At 44.8% G+C, this 7,050-nt stretch overlaps 1 long non-coding RNA gene across 3 annotated transcripts; it reads left to right on the top strand.

The window, feature by feature from the left end:
* The first annotated feature begins 213 nt into the window (after positions 1 to 213).
* On the top strand, positions 214 to 6,762 carry LOC129476789 (uncharacterized). 3 transcript variants are annotated; one of them, XR_008655083.1, is made up of 6 exons: positions 247 to 320; positions 2,033 to 2,193; positions 3,652 to 3,725; positions 4,329 to 4,364; positions 6,513 to 6,563; positions 6,640 to 6,762. It is a non-coding gene; the product is annotated as an uncharacterized lncRNA (long non-coding RNA). The 3 variants fall into 3 exon arrangements; XR_008655082.1 differs by lacking the exon at positions 247 to 320 and adding an exon at positions 1,804 to 1,876; XR_008655084.1 differs by lacking the exon at positions 2,033 to 2,193 and having other exon boundaries at positions 214 to 320.
* Positions 6,763 to 7,050: the final 288 nt, after the last annotated feature.

The raw sequence follows: 7,050 nt of genomic DNA, 5'->3' as shown, positions 1-7,050 counted from the left end.
CATCACAAATGCACATGTGCTTGTTTCAGGGCACCAGCCCTGATTATGAGCTAGAGCTAGCATCACAATGAATGTCACTGTTGCCTATTGACAAGTCCCTGAAGCTTGGCATGGAAGGAGGCCTCTTTGGAGATACTTCAGCTGTGGGCTCTCACCTGTCTTCTCTGTGGGATTAATGGAAGTGTCCCATGATCCTAGGAGAGGGCAGACATGAGCCAGCCTGAAGAAATGTCAAGTAGGACTCCAGGAATAAACTGCAAAATCCTTAAGGTTACAAAAGTATCTGTAAGATGCCTGAGGTCTGCCTAGACATTGGAGAGGTGAGTGTTTTTGAAACTTAGCCCACTCTGACTTCTAGGTGCAGCCTGCCTGTGTTATCCCTAATTGCTCTCTCCCAGGTGGGTCTTCCTGCAGAATCACTAAGCCTCAACACCTGCCTAGTTGTGTGTTTCTGTGGGAGTGTTGCAAATCTTGGATATCTGTGTGTGGGTATGACTTTGTTTCTTTGTGAGTTTGTGTGTGTGTGTGTGCGTGTGTGTGCCTGCGAGTAGAGTCTGCTTAAAGAATGTGACTAATACACTGAAGCACTTCTTTTTATTTATTTATTTGTTTTTTTAATCTCCTAACCTTTAGGTGGCCTGCCTACATGACTCTGCTTGGGCTTTGGTGTTCCCTGTTCTTTAATTTTTCTATGGATCATGAATCCACAGTTAATTTAGACACTGGCTGTGACTGGCCTTGGTCCACATCACCTCCAAAACAAAAAAACACTCTTTTAGAAAGACAAGGATCATGCTACATCAAAAACCAACATCTCCCAATGTTTCATTGTTCTGTGGCCAGCCCAGGAAGAAAGAATAACAGTCCTGTCCACAGGGCCTTTTGAATTTACTTCGAATTTGGTTCCAAGCAGAGCAGGTGCATCACATCATGAGGGGGCACTTTTCCATCATCTTAAGATTTAATTTGGGGACACAGACTGTGAGCAGAATAAGGTCAGAGGGGTGAGGATACAATCTTTTGAGGGGTGGCTGGTGTCCTGAAATTTCGCCTGCAAAGATCTGAAGACACATAACACAGAAGTTGCTTCCAACAGCTTCTCTGCATTTCCTCAATTTCACAATAAGTCCACACTATGGCTCGCTGTTCAGTTGGGAGTACTCCAATGTGCAGGTAACATCTGAAGTGCAAACTGAAATAATCTTGGCAAACTTCCAATTTGAGGGCTTTCATACTCAGAACCAAATGGGAGTGAGATTGACAGATGAATGATGGGATGTGGCCTCAACACTTGCCTCTATTTTTCCCCTCTTCCATGCTTCTCATTGGCCTAGGGTTTCCTGGGTCTGGCTGAGCATCTTCCACACTAAACATTTCCGAGTTCACTGACGACAACCATCAAGGTTATCCATTGCATGATGATTTTCTTCTAAACACTGTCACGTTTTAATGACTGGGCAGCTGTGCTACTTTAAAAAGTATAAATTCCAGTTACAGTGACCAAGAAAACTCTTGTTCTCCAGCTTTTATCAGAGTAGTGCATGATTCCTGTAGGAAGAGAAGCAGGCAGCCATGTCTGGTTTTTGCCTGGTAATCTAGCCTCTGATTCATTGAATCTGCATGTTCTTTCTAATTATGTAGGTGTCTTTCATTGGGCTGTTGCTTCATGGGGCTACCTCTCTCCACAGAGCTCTTGGCTGCCAAGGATTCCATAGAACAAAAGGGACTTCGGGTAGGCTAGCCATCTCCAGGTTGCAGTTTGTGGTCTTGTTGTGGGGACTGAGGTTGTTTGCACTTTGCAGGATGCTTTTGGGTCTTCTGACAGGAATCAATGAGCATTGCTTGGACTCCAGCACATGGCAGCTCATTCTTTCAGGTGAGTCTTGATTTTCTTTGCTTTCTTGATTGTGAGCTCTGGCTGGCATCACGATGAATGTCACCATTGCCTAGTGACAAGTACCTGCATCTTGGCAGAGAAGGAGACCTCCGTGGAATTACATCGACTATAGACTCTCGCCTTTCTTCTCTGTAGGATCCAAAGTATAGTCCAAAGGATAGTCACCTATCCTAGGTGAGGGTAGAAGTGACCCATCATGAAAAAACATCAGTCAAATCCCCAGGAACAAATTGTGAAAGCCCTAAGCATCCAAAAGAATCTGCAGAATTCTACAGGCCTGCCTAGACGTTGTAGGGGTGAGTCTTTCTGCAACTTACCCCACTACAATTTCTAGGAACAGCTACAATGTGTTTCCTAGGGTTGCTCTCTCCTAGGTGGGGCTTCCTGCAGACCGACACAGCCTCAGAAGATACCAGGATTTGTGTTTCTGCAGGAGTGTTGCGATTGTTGAATATCTGCCTATGTGTGTGGATTTGTGTGTTTGTATGTGTGTTTTTTCTGCGTCTGTGTGTGTGAGCTAGTAAGTGGATTCTGTATAAATAAATTTGGCTAATGCACTGCAGAACTTTTTTATTTTGTAGTGACTTAACCTTTGGTTGGCCTGTCTATGTGGCTCATCTTGGGTTGTGAGGCCCCCTGTTCTTTATTTTTTTGTGGATTATGAATCTGCAATCAATAGTTAGGCTGGTTGTGACCAGCCGGAGTCCCAATTAGCTCCCCTTGAAAAAAAAAGGCAGTCTTCCAGGATGAAGAGGAGAACAACACACCCAAGAACAGACATCTCCTAGTGTCATTGCAATGCAGACAACCCAGAGAGGGACACTAGTAGTCCTGTCTGCATAGCCTCTTGGTTCTCAGCTGAGCAGGTGCTTCATGGTCTGAGGGGCACTCCTCCACCATCCTGTGATTTAATTCTCTGACAGACAGTGGGAGCAGAAATAAGGTCAGATAGGGTTGAAGATACAATATGGTGAGGGGTGGATATGGTCCTGTACATTCTGAAGCAAAAAAGGTGAAGACACATAACACAGAATGTGCTTCAGACTGCATCCTTACATTCCCTTAATTGCACAAGCAGCCCAACCCATGACTCAGTGTTCAGGTGGGAGTACTCCATAGTGCAGGGAACATTTGTAGTGCAATCTGTGGCCACCTGGCACACTCCCAGTTTGAGGGCTTCAATACCCGAAGCCAAATGACAGTGGGATGGACGGATGCTGGGTGGGATGTGGTCTCTATGCTTGCCTCTTCTTTTTCTCATTTTCATGTTCATCATCGGCATAGGATTTCCTGCATCTGGCTCAACCCCTTCCACACTAAACATTTCCCAGTTCAGGCAAAAAGACTGTCATGAAAATGCATTACATGTGTGTTTCCTTCTAAATATTTTCAAGTTTTAATGCCTGGGCTTCTGTGATACTTTTAAACCATAATTTCTTGTTACAGCCAGCAATACGGAAACTCTTTCTCCCACTTCTATCAGATGGCTGCATGACTCTTGTACCAAGAGAAACAGGCAGCTGTGTCTGGGGTTTACCTGGTAATCTAGACTCTGTTTCCTTTCATCTTCATGTCCTTTTTCGTCGTGGAGGGGGATATTCATTGTTCTGTTGCTGGATGATACTGCCTCTTGCCACAGACTTTTCTACTGCTACCAATTTTGGGGAATAAAATGGACTTTGGTTAGGCTGGCTGCACTTCAAGTGGTGGGCTATTGTCTCATTATAGAGGCTGAGATTGTTTGCACTTTGCAGGAGGCTTTTGGGTCCTCTGACTCGAATCTTTGAGTGTTTCTTGGACTCCAGGACAAGTCAGCTTATTCTCTCAGGTGAGGCTTGATTTTCATTTGCTTTCATGCTGGGTCCACATTGGGAGGCAGGCTGAGAGTTGGCAGCATCAAAATTACCTCTTCCTGCAAAAATAGCCACTTTTCTAGAAAGAAGAGAGGAACACCACACAAAAAAGCAGACATCTACCAGTGTTACATTGTCCCGAGGCCAACATAAGGAGAGACTGAAGCCTTTCTGTCCACAGGGCCTCTTGTATTTACCTCGAATTCATTTCCCAGCCAAGCAGGTGCTTCAGGTCGTGTGGGGGTACTTCATTGTCTCGGGAATTCATCCTGAAACATAAAGTCTGAGTATCAGTAAAGTCAGATATGGGTGAGGATACAATCTGGTGGGGGGTGGATGGGGTCCCACAACTTCCCCTGCAATAAAAATAAAGACAGATGACAAAGAAATTACTTCCAACTCCATCCCCGCATTCCACACCAGGGCCAGTGACCATGTCACAGTACTCCAATGTGCAAGGGATTTGAGGGCTTTCAGATCTGGAGCCAAATGGGAGTAGAATGGGTTGATGTTCATTGTGATGTGGCCTCCACACTTGCCTACTCTTTTTCTGACTTCCTTGTTCCTTGTCACCCTAGGGTTTCCTCGGTCTAGATGAACCACTGTGGTCTCAGGTATGATTCTATCACCCAAAGAACCCTCAACAACACACCAGACTATATTCCAATCCCCATAAATCCCAATTCTTGCACACATCCCCTTTCAAGAGTGGAGTCAGAAGAGCACTTTCCATAGACTCCATCACAGTCTCAAATAACCTCCTCCTCTAGCGTGACTAAACCACTGTTATGGTCTGAAGGAGCCCTGAGGTACAGACTTTTACAGTCCCACAGAGGGTTTTCACACGCATCCTTTTACCTGCTACTTCATTTGCCATTTTCATCTATTTAGGCAGGCTGAAAACTCTGACAGCCAGGTGCACAGGCCTGCCTCACGAACAAGCAACCAGAAGTCTGAGAGCACCAGGTCTGATTGTGAGCTTTAGCTAACTACACAATGAATGTCACTGTTGCCTAGCAACAAGTCCTCATGGCTTGCCGGAGAAGGAGACTTCATTGGAGATGTTTCAGTGGTGGAAGCTCACCTCTCTTCTCTGTGGGATCCACAGGGTACTCCCATGATCCAAGGAGAGGGCAGAAGTGAGCTAGCCTGAATAAATTTCAAGCAGAGACCCAGAAATAAACTACAAAATCCTAAATGATCCAAGAGGATATGCAAGATTCCTCAGGCCTGCCTAGACATTGTAGGGATGAGAATTTTTGAAATATGCCCCACTGTGATTTTTAGATACAGCAGGCCTGTTGTTTTCTGAGGTTGTTCTCTCACAGGTTGGGCTTTCTGCAGAACCATATAGCCTCAGAAGCTGCCAGGCTGTATGTTTCTGGGGAAGTGTTGCAAGTGTTGGTTGTCTGCTTGTGTGTGCCATTGTGTGTTTGGGTGTCTGTGTGTGTGTGTGTACATGTAAGTGGAGTCTGCTTAGAGGAATGTGGCTAACGCACTTCAGTGCTTCTTTTTGTTCAGTCTCTAAATCTTTTGGTGGCCAGACTATGTTGCTCTGCTTGGGGTGCAGGGCTCCGTGTTCTGTATTTTCCTGTGGATCATGAATCTACAGTGAATTGTAAGGTGAATAGAGACTCTCCAGTGTCCAAATCTCTACTCCTGGAAAAAAAAAGCCATTCTTCTAGAATGAAGAGGAGTACACCACACAAAGAACAAACATCTCTCAGTTTTTATTGTCCTGAGGCCAACCCAGGGAGAGACACTAGCAGTTCTCTCTGCATGGCCCCAAGAATTTACCTTGAATTTGGTTTCCAGCAGAGCAGGTACTTCATGTCGTTATGGTACAATCTTCCATCTTCTTAGGATTTCATCTTGGGACATAGAGTGTTAGCAACAATAAAGTTAGATAGGTGTGAGAATACAATCTGATAATGGGTGGATGGGGTCCTGCACATTCACCTACAAAAAAATAAAGACAGGAGACACAGGAAGTGCTTATAACTCCATCGCTGCATTCCATTAATTGCACAAGCAGTCCACACCATGGCCAGCTGTTCAGGTGGGAGTACTTTAAAGTAAAAAAAAGATAAATAAAAATAAAATTAAAAAAACACATTTGGAGTGCAAATTGGCGCATCTCAGCAAACTTCCAATTTGAGGGTTTTCATATCTGGAGCCAAATGGGAGTGGAATGAATTGACACTGGGTGGGACGTGGAGTCCACACTTGCTTCTTCTTTTACTGACTTTCATGTTGCTCATTGGTATATGGTTTCCTGGGTCAGGCCCAGTGACTCCCATATTAAATGTTTCCCAGTTCACAAAGAACAACACTTATGAGAAACCACAGAGTGAGGGCTTCTTTTTAAACACTGCCACGTTTTAATGACTGAGCAGCTTTGACACTTTTAAAAACATAAATTCTCATCACAGCTGCCAACAGAAAACTCTTGTTCTCCCACTTCTATCAGAGGGTTGCATGATTCCTGTAGGATGAGAAACAGACAGCATTTTCTTGTTTTTGCATGGTAATCTAACCTCTGTTTCATTTCATCTGAATAGTCTTCACATTGTGGAGAAGGTCTTTCATTTGCCTATTGCTGGATGGGATGTCCTCTTGCCACAGATTATTTAGCTCCCAGACATTTCAGACAGCCAAAGGAACTTCAGGTAGGCTGGCTGCACTCCAGGTTGGGAGTTGTTGTCTAGTTTTGTGGTGTGAGGTTTTTGCACTTTACAGGAAGCTTTTTGGTTTTGTTACAGGAATCATTGAACACTGCTTGGACTCCAGCACAAGGCACCTCATTCTCTCCGGTCAGCCTTTATTTTTATTTGCTTTCATGTGGAATTCACAGTGCTCCTCAACAGCACTACTTGACACTCTTTTCAGGGATGCCATCACCACCCACAGCCTCTGAGACACTGTCTCAACCACATCTGCACCACTGAGAGGGGAATCCAAAGTACTGCTCCACATTGGACTTGCATTTGTAATCATTCCTGCCTTTCCCAGAGAGCTGCTGCAAGGCCCTGTATGAAGGAATGCAGTGAGGTCAAGAGCTCAGCCATCTGTTGTGACACTCACTTCTGTGGTCTCAGGTATGATCCTATCATCCAAATAACTCCCAACAGCACATCAGACTATATTCCAATATCCATGGCATTTGATTCTGGCACACAGCCTCCTTCAGGAATGGAGTCAGAAGAGCAGTTTCCAGTGACCACCTCACAGTCTTAAAACTCCTCCTCCTCCAGGGGTACCAGACCACAGAGATGGCAAGAAAGGGCTCTGAGTTTGAGA

Source organism: Symphalangus syndactylus, chromosome Y (assembly GCF_028878055.3).
Source record: "Symphalangus syndactylus isolate Jambi chromosome Y, NHGRI_mSymSyn1-v2.1_pri, whole genome shotgun sequence".
Lineage (NCBI taxonomy): Eukaryota > Metazoa > Chordata > Mammalia > Primates > Hylobatidae > Symphalangus > Symphalangus syndactylus.
This window is presented reverse-complemented; position numbering and strand designations above follow the sequence as displayed.